This window comes from Marmota flaviventris, chromosome 4 (assembly GCF_047511675.1).
Source record: "Marmota flaviventris isolate mMarFla1 chromosome 4, mMarFla1.hap1, whole genome shotgun sequence".
NCBI lineage: Eukaryota > Metazoa > Chordata > Mammalia > Rodentia > Sciuridae > Marmota > Marmota flaviventris.
Genome location: NC_092501.1, coordinates 200001 through 215932, shown reverse-complemented (window position 1 = coordinate 215932; position 15932 = coordinate 200001).

Here is a 15932-nt window from a genome sequence, read left to right as displayed (position 1 = left end):
GCACAGGCTGGCTGGCTGGCTGAGGTTTATGTAGCGCCGAGTAGTTCTACAGGTAAAATTGGATCCCAGAGCAACTGTGCAGCTACTCAGGGTCCTTGCCTTCCCCAACTGTCCCCTATGGGACCGAAGCTGCTCCCTCCCCTAAGGCTTTCTCAGTCAGCTAATCCTCCACACTTAGGAGTGGTGAAGGTGGGACACACGTTTTAGGCTTGCTTGGCTTCTTCAGTCGGATCTCATCTTGCCACCGGGTCAGAAACACAAGCATATACACGAGAATGTGCATAGCGACGGGTTTCCACCCTGTGGAACTTGGGAGTCCACAGTGAGTGGTCTGTGGTCTGAAAAGGGCAGCCTCGTTAGTTGCAGTCACTGAACGCTAGGTGGCGCAAAGCTACCGTCATTTTGGAAGGCCTGCCTGAGTTCCATTTCCAGTTTAGATATAATCTATCTACATGTGTAGACATAGATAGATAGATAGAGAGACAGACAGACAGACTTAGATATGTATATCTATATCCATATAGAGATCACTAAGCTGCAAGCCGCCGCGTCATATCTTCCTCTCTTCCCTCAGCCTACTGAGTCCCTGGAAAGACAGATGGGCACGGGCCTCAGTGCGGTTGTTCCCCCGCCCCCCCTCCCCCATACAGTAAAGTCCCCCGGAAGCACTGGGGGGCGGGGAGGACATATCGCTTTCACCCCTGGTATCTGATCACTTTCCTTAGCCTTTAACATGCCCCACCTAGGAGATAGCTTCTGTGCCTCTGCCCGACCCTTGGAATTTGAACTATAATCCACACTTCCCCCATCCCACTCACTCCAATTCCCCAGCAGTAGTCCCTCCCAAGGCTGTCACCACTAGAGGTCCATAGTAAACACCTTCCCCCACCCCTGAGAGTTATGAGGGAGGGCCTGGATGAGGTTAAGAGAGAAACAAACAAAAACAAAACAGTGATGTTTCCTGTGTGTGTGTGTGTGTGTGTGTGTGTGTGTGTGTGTGTCTAGTGTGTACCGGTCTGCGCACAAAACCCAAACAGGATGAATTTGGGCCTGGGAGAAGGAGAGGGAGGCCCTTCCTGGGTTTACTTTCTGGGGAAGGGAAGAGACAAAGGAAAAAAGGTGAGGGTGTTGCCCAGCAATCAAGACCGTTTGTGGACCAATGCCCAAGGCCCTGGGTCTCTTCCCCAGCCTAGCATCACAAAAGAAACAAAAGTAGTGAACAAAGAGAGACTCAAACAACCAAAACAGGCAAGGCAATCTCATCTCAAAGTGCCCACGGGAAAGGAAAAAAAAAAAAAAATGAAGACTGCCAGACTGCCGTGCTGGGCTGGGATGGGCTGGGGTCCTTTATATCTCAGCGTTGGAGTGCTCGCCTAGCATATTCGAGGCCCTGGGTTCCATCCTCGGCTCCAGATAAAAAGAAACTAATAACATAAAGGCATTGTTTCCAACTAGGCCAAATAAATAAATAAATAAAATCAAGACACTAGAAGAGACCTTGCTCACACAGAAAAAAAAAAAAAAAAAGCGGGGGGGGGGGGCAGATCAAGATGGAAATCACTCTACCCTTGGCATCCAATAGACAAATAAGGCTCCCCATACTCATGTCAGGGTTTCCTTGGTGGGGATGGAACTAAAAACCAGCCCCTCACACAGGGGCTGGTTTCTGACTGGAGCCTGGAACTGGGGACTGAACACAGACACAGTTTACCACTGAGATAAACCAACATCCCCTCCCCTTTTTATACAGATATTTTTATACATTTTTGGTAAATCCATTGATTTATGAGTTGAACCCAGAAGCGCTCACTTGACCACTGACTGAGCCACATCCCCATATTCAATTTATCTATCTATCTATTCATTTGTTTTCTGGCTTGCTTGCTTGTTCTAGTTAAAGCTTGGTCCCAGGGTTTCAAAAACTGACTTCCAGACCACTCACGTAGAAAGGAATCAAGCCTTTATTAAAGCACAAGTAGTGGCGACTGAGCAGAAGAACATAAAGCTGTTCCCCTGGCCAGCCCCAAACAATTGCAAGGGTGCCCCTTATAAGCCTGAAACCTGCAAAAGGGACGTTTTGGGGGGAGGGGGCGTCTAGCTAATGCAAGCAAGCCATAGCCATGTTACAGAAGCGGGAGAGTGAAGTCAGGCGGAGGGACGCTCAGCCAATCACAATCAGCCTAGCCACTCCAGTGACAGAAGCATAGCCGCCCCCCCCCCCCCCCCCCCCGTTATGGGCTAGTTACAGAAACAATGTCCCATTTCCGTGTTCTTAAAGGTTTCTATAGCACAAGGAAAAGAACATCTTGCCCCAGTCATCACCCTTCTACTTGGCCTGGTTGTTTTACAGAATGGAGACATAAAACAAAACGGAGTCCCATTTGCTTTTACTATCACAACTTTTCTTTTGGAGACAGGGGTCTCGCGAGGTTACTTTCTCTCGCTATGAGCTTACAATCCTTCTCTCAAGCTCCTCCTGATCCTCTGGGGGGGGGGGGGAGGACAGACATGAACCCCCAACCCATGCCTGGCTAAAACTTGCATTTTAATTTTTTTCCCCTTTAATTTCTTGAGTTGTAGATGGATGGACACACTATCTTTACCCTATTTGCTTGTGTGCCCCTTTGTTTTGGGTTCTGTGGTGCTCAGGATCGAATCCGGCGCCCCACACGTCCCAGGCAAGTGGTCTACTACCGAGCTAAAACCCTAGCCCAAGCTTTGCATTCTAGAATGAATACATTTCCTTCAATGCTGAAGGAACACAGACATATTTATTGTACAACAAGCCCAGAGATCTTCACATCACATTGCCTAGAAGTCCTACGTACATTCATTGACCTTTGACTTTGGAAGCCACGTTCAGAATCTATGACTCTGGCCAGATAACTGCCACGATGTGGTTTTTGCTCACCAACAGTTGGACCTAGGTGAACAGCTTGGACTCAAGTGGACAAATACTCTTATGCGTTCAGAAAACAGTGCCACTCGCCTGGTACAGGAGTATTCTTTCAACAAACGATCACCAAACCCTTACTTACTCAATTAAAACTAACAGATGTGAAAACTGGTCATTAATGGCACAGATCTTTTTATTTATTTATTTATTTTTAAACTTTTTTTTTAGAGAGAGTGTGAGAGCGAGAGACAGAGAGAGAGAATTTTTAAATATTTATTTATTTATTTATTTATTTATTTATTTATTTAGTTAGTTAGTTAGTTTTCGGTGGACACAACATCTTTGTTAGTATGTGGTGCTGAGGATCAAACCCGGGCCGCACGCATGCCAGGTGAGCGGGCTACCACTTGAGCCGCATCCCCAGCCCCAAGCACAGATCTTTTTTTTCTTTTTTTTAAATCTGAATGTTACACCGAATGCGAATGCATATGTTAGAACTTCCACATGTGTCACTGACTATGGGATAAGTTTAGAGCTTCGATACAATACACGTTCTAATAAAAAGGGCACTAATTGGTGACCTCTCATGTAGGAAACCTATATGTCTTTAAGTGTACCGACTTTTGAAGAATAAAATAATCTCTCACACACAGCATACTACTCTAGTCCCCAGATGTGCACACATCTCCAGTGACAGACATGTGGGGTGATTCAGGAGAATCACAAGACTAACACAGCCTCAGCAACTTATGGAGCCCTGCGGTAATGAGAGAGAGAGAGAGAGAGAGAGAGAGAGAGAGAGAGAGAGAGAGAGAGAGAGAGAGGGGGGGGTAGGTGTTGGGGGGGGTGTTGCTCAGAGGCAAAGCATCTCAGAAGGAAGAGGGGGAATTTATTATAATAAGAAAACATAAGAACTGAACCTTTACAGCAACAAAACTCTGACGACTCTGCTGACACTCTGTTGTTCGAGGCCTAACAAGGTTATCAAACAGAAAAGTGATTTTCTGGATGGAAATTCTAAATATTTGTTAGCCAATGGGCAGATAACCGACCCTGAAAGTCAATATAGCCTTCACCTATGATTAGGGAGGGGGAGGGAAGGAAAAAGAGAAAGGAAAAAGGATATGGGTTTTAACATGAGCCTCAGTGGCTGAGCAGTGAGACTTATACTCAAAGCATATAAAGTGGACCCCTGTTACATTTTCTTTCTGACCCCCCCCCCACCTCCCCCCCCCCCCCAGTTCCTTGATTTGACAGTTGGGAGAAAATTTTTTTTAAAAAAGACAAAAAGGACAACAACAGCAACAGACAGAAACCACAGCCACCCTTACGAATTTCTGAATTTACATGAGTGAATTACTCTTCTTGATTCTCAGTAACATAGTTTATACTTTTCATGGTTTTTGGTTTGTTTGTTTGTATGTAGTTAAAAAAAATCAGAAGAAATTATTGTTATTCATTGCATATAGAGTGACCCATGTTAGCTCGATCTTATCTCTCAGTTGCAAAGAAGGGGGGGGGGGGCGAAAGGGGGGAGGGGTTGTTGTTGTTGTTGGTGGTGGTGGTGGTGGTGGCAAAAAGCAACCTGGAACCTGCTTTACCTAGGCTACTGGTTTGATAAAGTCTTCCTTACATGGATGTGTTGTAGGGACAAATGAGGCAAGGCACCGACCGAACAGAGCAGGAAAACGGTTTTATTTGGCTGCAGCCAAGTTCAGAGGACACGGCTGGCTTTTGCTGTAATGAATTAATCCCCTGAGTTCAGGTAGTTTCAGAGTTTTCTACCGAGCATGTAAGGGGAGGGGCTCAGAAACTCATGGTCAGCAGAAGTTCACATAAAAGCAGCTTTTTCTCTCACTGTTCTGGGCATGTTAACCCCTCGAGGACAACACCTGAGAAGGGGAGAGCTTCTTCTCCCCTGTCTAGTCTCCCCCTGCCAGCTGTTACCATGGAGTCCAGTTGGTAACTTCTTCTCGTATCTTAAACCTGTAGACATCTCTGTGAAGTCCAGCTCAAGGCCAGAGGCCTTGTTTGCACATTTCTTCAAAGTACTATTCTGGATATGTTTGTGAAAAACTAGTAAGGGGGAGTGCTGGTATCTTCTCGGCCAGTGGCCAAGTAAACAGGGCGACACGAAAATAGGAAGTTTATCCACCTTGAGTTCTTTGGCAGAGACTCTTCGGCTGCCTGACAGACCTAAAACCAGTCTGGGTGAAGATTTCTGAAGAGGCCCAGTTAAGACTTTTCAGTGGAGAAAGGGGGTGCCACTTCAGATGATGAATCATCGCAAAGACACATTGGACTGACCCAAACATATCACATATTTTAAGATTCTTCTCATTCACGGCAAAGAGTAAGCAGTTTTACCTAACAATAGTTTGGTTTCAAAAGGCTTTTTTTTTTTTTTTTTTTTTTTTTTTTTAAATCTAATCCCCCTGCTTTTCCCTTAGAGCTCTTCTCTTTTCTCTAGGAAAACTCTACTCTTAGTCAGAGGTCCAAATCTCCGTTCAAATGACACAGGAAAAAAAAAAGAAAATTCTCTCAAGCACCTGGCCCCCTCCTGCCCCAAACAAAAAAGTTCTGGGTGATCAATGAATTTAAGAGGCAGGAAGAATGGATCATTAACAGAAATGAACATAACCACAGTTACTACTTTCTAAGAATTGGAAAGAATTACCCAGGGCAGAGCTTCCAATTGAAACACTGTAATTATTAGAGAACAAACAAACAAAGAAACAAACAGACAGACAGACAAACAAAAACCCTGAAGTACAAGAGACTCTCCCCTTCTCTCTCTATAACTTACACACTCTCTCTCTCTCTCTCTCTCTCTCTCTCTCTCTCTCTCTCTCTCGCTTGATTTTCAGTTTCTCACTTAGTGGAGCACCCCTTTTCTTTAGGATCAATCTCCTCCTAGGTTTCTTTTTATACCAAAGGGGGGCAAGTTACACATGATCCAGGAGAAGGAGGCCAAAGCAATCAGATTACTAAGGAACATCAGGAGAGAGAAATTAAATGCTGGTGGACACATTGAACCAATGCTGTGAAACAAATGATATTCAAATTAACCTCTTAGTTTAGTTTTAAACCAATCGGTCAGCATAAATGCAGAGTTAGAGAGACAAACTGACCCTTAAAACAGATACGCGAAACCATACTGGAATTTGAAACAGGTTGGGAATTGTGAACAGCCTGGAGAGGCCACATTTTTCTTCCTTCAGGGGCAGTGGGAGAGACTTTGCACTGCCTTTTGTTATGTAAATTAGAACTGAGACCTGCCCCCAAGCAAGCCCGGTTTAGTGTAAGAATCTTACTTCCCCGCCCGTCCTGATAACTGGCACCCCATCCTGACAGAAAACAAATTTTCCCTTGCAGACAAAGTGGTAGGAACCCAAAGAGGCTGGAACCACCCCTCCCCCTCCCCCCCCCCCAAAGAAAAACCACAATGGCACCGAGAAGGAATAGTACAAGTACCTGCTCTCTCTAGGCTACTGATTTGATAAAGTTGACACTTTGTTGGGGGTATTTCAATCTCACCTTGACCCCTGACCTGCCCCTCTCAAGAGTTTGTGAAAGATGGATGCTGCTATTTCTCCCTGAGATTTGTGAATCTACAGGTTTATACTTTCTTTGGGTTTAATCCGGTTCTTGAAATGACTCCTGGCAGTGGCCAACATGCCCGACCTCCAGCTTACTTTTGTGTTGTTCAGAGAAGAGTTGTGGTGTGATTTCATCTTTTAGACTTTGTGGAGATTTGGTTTATGTTCCATTCTACGGTCAACTTTGGTAAACATTCCGTATTCGCTTTAAAAGAATGTCTGCTGTGTGGTGGTGGCCTTGCAGTGTTCTGAACATGCCCATTAGGTGTGGGTTGTTCGCGATGTAGTTCTGCTGTCCTTTGTTACTGATTATTTATTTATGGCCTAAGTCGTCAGCTGCTAAGGGATGAGTGTTCTCGCCTCTTTGCCATAATAGATTTATCCATCGTTTCTTTTAATTCTCTCTGGTTTTCATGTAGGTATTTATTTATTCATTCATCCATTTATTTATGTATTTATTTATTTTTCAGCTGTAGATGGACACAATATCTTTATTTTTATTTATTTATTTTTATGTGGTGCTGAGGATGGAACCCAGGGCCTCACGAATGCAAGGCAAGCACTCTACCACTGAGCTACAATCCCAACCCTCATGTAGGTATTTTGAGGTTATTGAAAGACTTGCACACTACCTTAAGATTGTTGAATGCTTCCTCAAACATCTGACTGTTTATCAATGTGCTATGTTCCTCCTACGCCTGGCAGTGATTGTCTTGTGTGTACCTTGAAGTCATACTGAAAATAAAATAAATAAGTGACTGGGTACAGTGGCCTATGCCTGTCATCCCAGACACGCTTCTCTCTCTCTCTCTCTCTCTCTCTCTCTCTCTCTCTCTCTCTCTCACACACACACACACACACACACACACACACACACACACAGCCGAGGCAGGAGGATCGAGAGTTTAAAGCCACCCTCAGCAAAAGTGAGACACTAAGCAACTCAGTGAGACCCTGTCTCTAAGTAACATACTAGATAGGTAGGGCTAGGGGATGTGGCTCAGCAGTCAGTGAGTGCCACTGAGTTCAATCCCTGGTTACAGGCCTCCTCCAATAAATAAACAGATAAATAAATACATATGTTTATTTTGTTTATTTAGGTGATGATGATGATTTTAATGTGGTGCTGGGATTGAACCCTGTGCCTCATACGTACTTGGTAAGTGCTGTACCATTGAGCCACAACACCAGACTGACAACACCATGAAGTGCTCTTGCTCAGACTGTGGTCTCCTGTGTGGCTGGGGAGGGCAGGGGTTGGGTCCATTTAGGGCTGATAGATATTGGTTGCACTGCTACTTCTTAGATGAAACAGTGCGTAATATGTGCACACAGATAAAAATGAAGGTAGAGATGGCAAGCTTTCTCCAGCTTGATTTATCCCAGAGCATGTGGTGTTTCAGTCTAGGGCAACAGACCATGCTTTTTAGCCAAGGCAGCCTCACTTAGAGCCCTGTTACAGCTTCTTATTACCAAGTGCCTAAATGTAAAATTTGGCTCCGTGATATTGATAGATCAATAAAAATAAAAATACAACAACAACAACAACAAAAAAAAAAAAAAAAAAAAAAAAAAAAAAGAAAGAAATAAAAAGATAAAATGGCCAAACAGACAAAATAGAACTCCACAAGGAAGAATCCTTTTTCCTATTATGATTAGTATTCTTTTTTTTTTTTTTTTTTTTTTCTGTTTCGTAGTACGTTGTCGGTGGACAGCACACCTTCTTTCGATTTGTTCCTTTTTGTATGGCGTGCTAAGGCTCAAACTCTGTGCTAGGCCGGTCCTCTGCCACTGACCCAAAGACACAGACAGCCCCTAGACAAGAAAGGATTCTCAGAGGCTGGTCATCTTCCAATTTTTTTTTTTGTACTGAAAAAGCAGGAAACACAAAGCCCAAAGACAAGCAGATCAAATTCCCAAGCAACCGATTTCAAACTGATTTTTACATGTTTCCGTCAATTCCTACATAGTCTGGATGGATCCAACCGTGGCCTATCAGTCAGTCGGCCTGACTAATTGTGGCTTCACCGTGGTGGTTTCGGTTTTGAAGTCCCACACCGCCGGATTCTCTAGGGGTGCTGGGCAGACTGCCGGCGCCTCCTGCTGCTGCGGGGGACCCTGGCGCGGGGTGGGGGGGGGTGGGGGTGGGGGTGGGGTGGGCAGCTGGCGGGACGTGTCCAGGTGACTTTCTACGACCCCTGCTAAGCGGATCTCGCTGACACCGACCGAGGTTCCGCGTCCCTTCCGCCTGATTTTGTTGACGGTTTTCGAGCTCCCCCTGGTGGCCGCTTTTATAGGAGCGTCTTAATCCACTTCTGAGAAGTATCTGTTCAGGTCCTTGGCCCATGGATTGATTGGATTATTTGTTTGATTCTTTTTTTTTTTTTTTTTTTTTGGCTTTTTGTCCCCCCCCCCCCTCCCCCCGTTGTTGTTGTTGTTTCGCTCTGGGACAAGGGCCCACGCTTTTTAGCCAAGGCAACCGCTCTTAGAGCCCTGTTATAGCTTCTTATTACCAAGTGCCTAAACGTAAAATTTGGCTCTGTGACCCAATGGAAAATGACTTGCGGTTTAAGAAAATGCTCAAAAAACAACAAAAAACTCAGGTAAACAGATAGGTAAATAGACGGCCATTTGTAGCGGCGGTGGAGGCTGCGTTCCGCAGGCGCTGCGGAGAAGCTCAGAGGAGCCAGTCCCCCGGCCGCTACAGCCCCTGACCCCTGCGCTCAGTCGGCTTCTCTGCGCCTCGGGCGGCACCAAGTCAGCCCCGGGGCTTGCTGCCGCGCCCAGAGTCCTTCCTGGCAGCTCCCGGCGCTCGGGACCCCCGCCCGTCCGCACACGTCCCCGAAGCCGGGCCTAGGGCGGGCGGCGGAGGCTCGGTGCGGCTCGGCGCGGCACGGCCCGGCTGGGCTCCGCAGTTTTGAAGAAATCTATACGTTTCAAAGACAGATTCTCAGAGTAAAGGATCGTGATGAGTTTCCAATGATTTTAATTGGTAATAAAGCAGACCTGGATCATGAAAGACAGGTTACACAGGAGGAAGGACAGCAGTTAGCATGGCAACTTAAAGTAACATACATGGAGGCATCAGCAAAGATGAGGATGAATGTAGATCAAGCCTTTCATGAACTTGTCCGGGTTATAAGGAAATTTCAAGAGCAAGAATGTCCTCCTTCACCGGAACCAACTCGGAAAGAAAAAGACAAGAAAGGCTGCCATTGTGTCATTTTCTAAGAATCCCTTGAATTTTAGCTACCAACTCCCAGGAAAAGCCCTCATCTCCTCCTCCTCTCCTGATGGTTTACCTCATGTTGGTACCTTTCTAGCCTTAGACAAATGATCACCGTGTTAGCCTTAGACCAAGAAGCCGGCTAATCCTTTCCAGACCAATTTAAAGGAAACACTAAGGCTGCTTCAAAGATGATCTGATTCTTTCTAAATACATGTCTACATATACAGACATATTCTTCTTTTAAGGGCTTACATCTTAATAGGGATGAATCAGTTGTGCAACCTAAGCTGTTTGCTAAGCTGAAGTTTTAGGTTGTGAAATAATTTTTAACTTCTGGAATCATATTACCTACTGTTATTCTAACATCCACAGGAGGGTTGTTTTTTTTAATATGAATTTTTTGCCTATCTTTAAAGATTTTGATGTCAACCTTACATAACCTTAAATACACTGAACGGAGTTTACAAAATTGAGACATATCAGACCTTTCTTGATACTACAGCTTTTGTTTCCCAGTGGCCAAAATACCAAAATACCTATTGTATTTATGGATTAAAACCTGCTTCTCGGGGCTGGGGATGTGGCTCAAGTGGTAGCGCGCTCGCCTGGCATGCGTGCGGCCCGGGTTCCATCCTCAGCACCACATACAAAGATGTTGTGTCCGCCGAAAGCTAAAACATAAATATTAAAAAATTCTCTCTTTAAAAAAAAAAACAAAAAACTGCTTATCAAGCCTGTGATGACTCCTCCTCTTGAAGATGATAGTGTTCTATGTGGCCAAATATTTGGACTCATTCTGGACTTGGGCATCTCAATGTGTACTTGGTTTCTTAATTTAACTCTTTCACAGCCATGCTAAGGATAAGAATGAATGATTTCTGTCTGTCTTCCTTTTCAAGTATTTCAGGTTTAAGGCATTCCAAAAAAACTAAAGTTGTTTTTGTTTGCTGTCATATAAAACACGGAATTGAGCTTTCCAGAGTCACAGATGGTTAATGTTTTTGCTATGTACTTTTGTGCATTATTTTCTTATTGAACTATTCAACAAGTATTTTTATATGTTTGTAAGCAAATATGCTTCACAGCATACCTTGTGTATATGTAAAGATAAGTATTTAATTCTCACTGTTCACTTTTAACTGACAAAGAAAAAAAAAGTGGAAACCACAGAAACTGTGGTAGAACTTTTACTTGCTGGTCTGATCCTGGTTGTATCTATCTTTGGCCAGTTTTATCCCCATTCAAGAAACCTTCCCAATCGAATACAACTGGATGAGACTCTGAAATCATTTCAATATCCCCTGCTATATATTGACTGTTATATCAAGTATTAATTGTAAAACTTGTAATTGACAATCAGTATAACTGTGGATGGCTTCTGATTTTGTTTTAATTCTGTGGATTCTGTTTAAGCAATTCAAAAGTATGTTCCTGATTGTGAGATACTAAGTGGTATGGCAGAGTTGTCACTTTATTGAATGTGTACAACAGTCCCATGACCTTTATAGAGCATACCCTTGGATAGCTTCAGGTGCTGAAATTAAAGTTGATCTGTTTTCACAAGATGAAAAAAAAAATTGGTAAATAAAAACACAAATACAGATAAGAATTAATGGGCTGGGGATGAGGCTCAAGTGGTAACGCGCTCCCCTGGCATGCGCGGGGCGCTGGGTTCTATACTCAGCACCACATAAAATAAAATAAAGATGTTGTGCCCACTGAATACTGAAAAACAAACATTAAAAAATTCTCTCTCTCTCTCTCTCTCTCTCTCTCTCTCTCTCTCTCTCTCTCTCCCTCCCTCCCTCCCTCCCTCCCTCTCCTTCTTTTGTCTTTAAAAAAGAAAAATAAGTAAAAGTTAAAAAAGGGGCTGGGGATGTGGCTCAAGTGGCAGCGCACTCGCCTGGTTGCGTGCGGCCCGGGTTCGGTCCTCAGCGCCCCATACAAACGAAGATGTTGTGTCCACCGAAAACTAAAAAGTAAATATTAAAATTCTCTCTCACTCTCTCTTAAAAAAATAAAAAAAAATGTTTATATATGTATATAAAATGTGGCCAGACAAAATAGAACTCCACAAGGAAGAATCCTTTTTCCTATTATGGTCAGCATTCTTTTTTTTTCTTTTTTCTTTTTTAGAGTAGTTGTAGGTGGACAGCACGCCTTCTCTTGACTGTGTTCCTTTTTGTATGCCACGCTAAGGCTCAAACCCAGTGCCTCCTATGTGCTAGGCCGGCCCTCTGGCACTGAACCACAGACACAGACAGAGGAGGAAGGATTCTCAGAGGCTGTTCATCTTCCGGTTTTTTTTTTTTTGTTTTTTTTTTTGGGTACAGAAACAGGCGGAAACACCAAGCCCAAAGACCAGCAGATCAAATTCCCAAGCAACCGATTTCAACGGGTTTTTACACGTTTCTGTCAATTCCTCCATTCTGTGGATGGATCCGACCGTGGCCTAGCAATCTGCCCGTCTGATAGTGGCTTCACCGTGGTGGTTTCGGTTTTGAAGTCCCACACCGCCCGTGTCCCCGGCCGGATTCTCTAGGGGTGCTGGGCCGATCTGCCTGCGTCTCGCGCCCGCCGCTGTGGGGGGCCCTGGCGGGGCGACCCGGCTGGTGGGATGTGTCCGGGTGACTCTCTACGACCCCTGCGGAGCGGATCCCGCTGACGCCGCCCGAGGTTCCGCGTCCCTTCCGCCTGATTTGGTTGACGGTTGTCGAGCTCCACCTGGTGGCCGCTTTCATGGGAGCGTCTGATCCTCGGAAGTCGCCAAGGCGTGATATTCGGTGGCGGTGGCCGAGACAGAGATCCAGGAGTTGGGCGGCGCCAGCGGAACTGTCTCGGTCGCGCTGGGCTGGGCCGTTGTGGCCCGTTGGCGGTATACTGGACCGGCAGGCTTTGTGTGTGTGTCGGTTGTCTTCTCTCCCTGCTCGGTCCGGGCCGCGGGCGCCTCGGTGGCAGTCTGAGCGGTTCCTTCGCCGCCACGGGCTTCGCTTGGCCCCGTCTGGGTCGGTCGCCGGGACTCCTGTGTTATTTTTCTCCCGCTGCCTCTCCCTCTCCCTCTCTCTCTCACGGGTTTTGGCCGCGGGGCTGCGCCGGGCGGGCCAGAGGGGTGTGCTTGGCCGGCCTTGCCGCATTCCCTCTTTGGGGGCCCGCTGCCCGGGGCTTGTCCTGATGGCTATGCCCGGCGTCCTTCGGTGGTGGGTCGCCTTAGCGTGTTCCCCGGCCGCCCCCCGGTCCTGCTCGTTGGAGATGGTGGTCCCCGTCTCTTGTTTTCGCCTTCGTCCACGAGGGTCGACCAGTTGTCCCTAGGGGCTCTGGAGCTCGGTGATGGGCCCGATATCGCGGTGTGCTGACCGCGACTCTGTTCAGGGAAGGCGGCGGTGCTGAGTGAACTGTTCCCCGTTGCCCCGGTCGCGATTGTTTTGGCCCGAGTTGGCCGTTTTCTGCCATCGGGTAGGTGCTGACACGTTGTCCTCTGGCGCGTGCCGCCAGAGGGAGGGAGCTTGGGCCTCCGGGTGCGTGCCGGGCTCTGGGCTGATGGGGTGGCCCGGACCCGTTCCCTCTGGAGCTGCTTGCCTGGGCCTGCGTGCGACGGCTCTTTGGCGCACCTGGAGTGCCCTCGCGGTGGTGCCACCTCCGGCCGGCCGGTCTTCTGGCGCCGGGGGGCGGCGGGGGAGGTGGCGGGTGGTCCTTTACCGCCCGTGCGCTCCTCGCTGCGGGCACCGGGGGCGGTGTGACGACGCTCGTTTCCATGGCTCTGAGTCGCGCGTGTCAGGCGTTCCCCGTTCCGTGTCGTCGGCCGCTCTCCCTGGGGTGTGGGGCCGGTGAGGCCGTAGCAGGCTCCTCTTAGAAGCGGTCCTCGCCGGGTCTCCCCCTGCTCCCTGGGTCTCTCCCGCCCACCCTGCTGATCGATGTGGTGACTCTGCGCTCTCCTGGGCTGGACCAAAGCCGCGCCAGGCGAGGGACGGACATTCATGGTGAATGGGCCAGCTCTTCTCGTCCTGCCTGCGGGTCCCTCGCCTTGCCTCCCCGCCCGTTCGCGGTGCGGGGAAGGGCGGGGGTGCGGAATCCGGCCTCGACCTCGCTCCCGGGGTCCTTTGACGTAGCGGGTGCTTCTCGCTCGCCGCCCGCTCTGGGCGGCCAAGGGCCGTGTGTGGCCCTCCCCGCGCCGGGGAGGGCTGCCGCCGTGCTGCTTTGGCGCGACGGTGCGCCTCTGCTTCGGTGCTCCTGGGGCGCTCCGGGTCGTTTCCTGAGGTGCCTGAGGCTGAGCCGGTGTGTGCTGTTCCCGATCCCAGTGCCGCTGCCGCGGCCGGCCGCCGCCTCGCTGTCGGTCTCGCCCCGTCTGCGGGGGTTTCTGAGGCGAGTGCCCGAAAGGAAGAGCGTTGTTGCTTCGCTCGGGGGATCGAGGCGGTAAGCTCGGCAGCGTTGCGCGTTCCCTCTCCGGGGGGGAGCGGGTTGCGTTGTCGTCCCCAGTGCCGAGTGGCGTGGGGAGTGTCAGGCGAGCGGGCGCCCGGGCGCTCTTCCCCACCTCCGGTGGGGGAAAGGAGACGTCGCCCGGGCGTTTGAGCGATTGTGGCGGGACGCCGAGCTGGGGCCGGTCCGGTCCCCGAGGCGATGGGGCTTTGGGTGTCCCCGGCCGCGAACGCTCAAGAAGCCTTGTGCTTGCCCATACCGCAGATCCCCCTCGTTGTCTCGGTGGCCGGTTGGGAGAGGGGCTGGGTCGGGTGCCGCCCACCCTCAGTGAGGAACGTTTCTCTAGCGATCCGTGAAGGGCGTGCCTCGTGTGGGGTACCGGATTCCCCCATTGGCCGCCCCCTGCCTTGTGCGCTACGCTACCGTCGGTGGTGTGTGTAGGCGAGAGTCCCCCCCTTCCCGCCGTCTGGGAGGGCGGGGGTCCGCCGGCCCCCCGCGGGTGGGGGCCGAGCGCCTGCTCTTTGTGCCTACCGCGGCCCACGCCTCCCCCCTTCGAGTCGGGGGAGGGTTCCTGCTGGGCCTGGCCGGGCCCTCTGGCGCACGTGGGGCCACCGTGTGGGCCGCTGGTGCCTGCCGCGTGTGTGCGCGCGGTGGCGGTGGGGCTCTGTTCGCGCAGCCGGGGGTTGAGGGGCCCCGTCCCCCCTTCCCCCTCGCCCGCTGCGAGTGGCCCTCTGCCCGCTCCCGGTCCCGAGCCGGCGGGCGGCCTGCGTGCGTGTGCGCTGGCCTGGGGCGCGGCCGCCGCGGCCCCCCCTGGGAGCGTTCCGCGGGCGGCGTGGTGAGCGAGCGGACCCTGGGGGCCGTAGAGGCCCAGGTCGTGGGACTCGACCGGCACGAGGTGTGGCGTTGCATGCTGGCGTTTGGAGTCCAGGCGCGTCTCGTCGCGTGGAGGGCCACCCTGTGGTGGCGGGGCGGCGGGTCTCGTTGGGAGGCTCCGGGGCTGGGACCGGAGGCCGGGTTGGCGTCGCAGGCGGTGCGGGACCGCCCTCGCGTGTGGCGGTGGGACCCCGCTTGTTTTCCTGGCGGCCCGACTCTGTGCCCGAGGTCTTCTCCCCGGTTTCCTCTCCGCGTTTCTTTGCCCCTCGCTGCCTCCGGCGCGCCCTCCATCCCGGCGGGGTTGTGCCCCCCTCCTCGCCTCCGCCGAGCCTCCCCCCTGGCTGACTGGTCGCGGCCGCGCTGCCGCCCCCTCCCGGGCGTGTACCGGGTGTGGCGGTGGGCACGCTGGACGGGCGGTTGTCGCTGGGGATGCTCGTCACGGTGTGCGGGTTGAGGGTTCGGGGGCTCCGCGCCTCTTGCGGCGGCGGTGGGGCGGTGGGGCCCTGTCCCCCGCGGGGGCCCTCCCGGGAGGTTGGCTGATGCAGGGAACCCGGCCGGCGGCTCGTCCGGGGCCACGCGGGACCGCCCGTGCGCCTAGTGTGTGCGCTGGCGGTGATACACCGTGTGCCGCCCTGGGTTTGTCCGTCCGGTGCGGCCCGCGCGGCTCGGCCAGCTCTCTCCGGGCGGGGCTCCTCCGCGGGTGGGCAGGTGCCCGCTCCCGTTTCCTGCCGCCCTTCTGGCGCGCCGCTCCCCACGCTGGCTGCAGCCGCCGCCTCCTCGTGCTGCCGGGCCCGTCCCCGTCTGGTCTCTTCTGACCCTGGCCCGCCCGCTCTCTCGACCCTTCGCGAGTTCGCTCCCACGGGGGGGCCCGCCGCGGCCCCCGCCTCCTGGCCGCCACCGCCGCTTGTCCGCTGGCGACGGC